This window comes from Ochotona princeps, chromosome 1 (genome assembly GCF_030435755.1).
Source record: "Ochotona princeps isolate mOchPri1 chromosome 1, mOchPri1.hap1, whole genome shotgun sequence".
NCBI classification, from domain to species: Eukaryota; Metazoa; Chordata; class Mammalia; order Lagomorpha; family Ochotonidae; genus Ochotona; species Ochotona princeps.
In genome coordinates, this window is record NC_080832.1 from 15110766 (window position 1) to 15111894 (window position 1129).

Sequence of the window (1129 nt, forward strand, 5' to 3'; positions counted from 1 at the left end):
TGAGCGCCAGGCCTGGCAGACTGTGTGACACCCAGCAGGACACCTGGCAGGCCAGGTAGGCAGAGCGCTCCTCAGCAAGGAGGTCCCTGGTGTGCTTGTTAGATAAGTTGCTCACTACCCTATCGTCCATCAGTTTGTACTTTTTGAAAGTTGTTTGCTTCAAATCCACCAATAAAAGCCTGCCCACTTGCTTTTTTAACAGATAAACTGACCAATCATAACTGTGCGATTACATGCTATAGGCCTGAAATGTATAAGAACCCTGTGCTGTTCAACCTCGCTCTTTTTTTTTCCTGCCCAGCTGTTCCTGCTGCAGCCTTGGCTGCAGCTGCCCCTCCCCTCCCAGCCCTGCTGGGTTGGGGGCAGTAGCTGGGAGACCCAGGTTAACCTGAACAAACTGTCCTTTATGCATTAGCATCGACTTCAGACTCTGGTTTTCTGGGGATCTCAAAATTCAGTACAACACTGACTACTCCCCAAATAGCTGTTGGCCAGAGCTGGACCGATCTGAAACAAGGAGCCAGGAACCTCAGCATCTCCCATTTGAGTGTAGGGTCCCAAGGCTTTGAGTCATCCCCGACTGCTGTCCCAGGTAATCAGCAGGGACCTGGAAGGGAAGTAGAGTGGATGGGATACAAACTGCCACCAATATCGGATGCTGAATTTTGCAGACAGAGGGTTAGTCAATTAAGCTATTGTGCTCTCCCACCTCAGTAAAACATGTTTACACAAATTGTTTGTGGTGTGTTTAGTAAATTCAATATCCTATGAGTAATGGAGGTCATTTTTTTTAACAATGCTTGATTATACCAGAAATTTTGTTATACAAACAATGAGGACAGGGTCAGGGCTGTGGCAGATAGGACTTAACCGCAGCACCCACTGTTGCTCATGAGAACCAGAGTAGGGATAGAATGGGGTGGGATATGTCCTGGCACACACTGAACCATGCAAGTGCTGCGTCTGGGTGTGGACCAGGTATGGCTGGGCTACAGCACCCAACAATAAGAACAGCAATGGGTGTGGGCCAGTTGGGCAAGGCCACTGTACCTGTCAGGACAAGAGGAGGACTAAGTCAGGCTGGGCCACGACCTACCGATGTGCATAGGATCTCTCACTGAAGGAGATC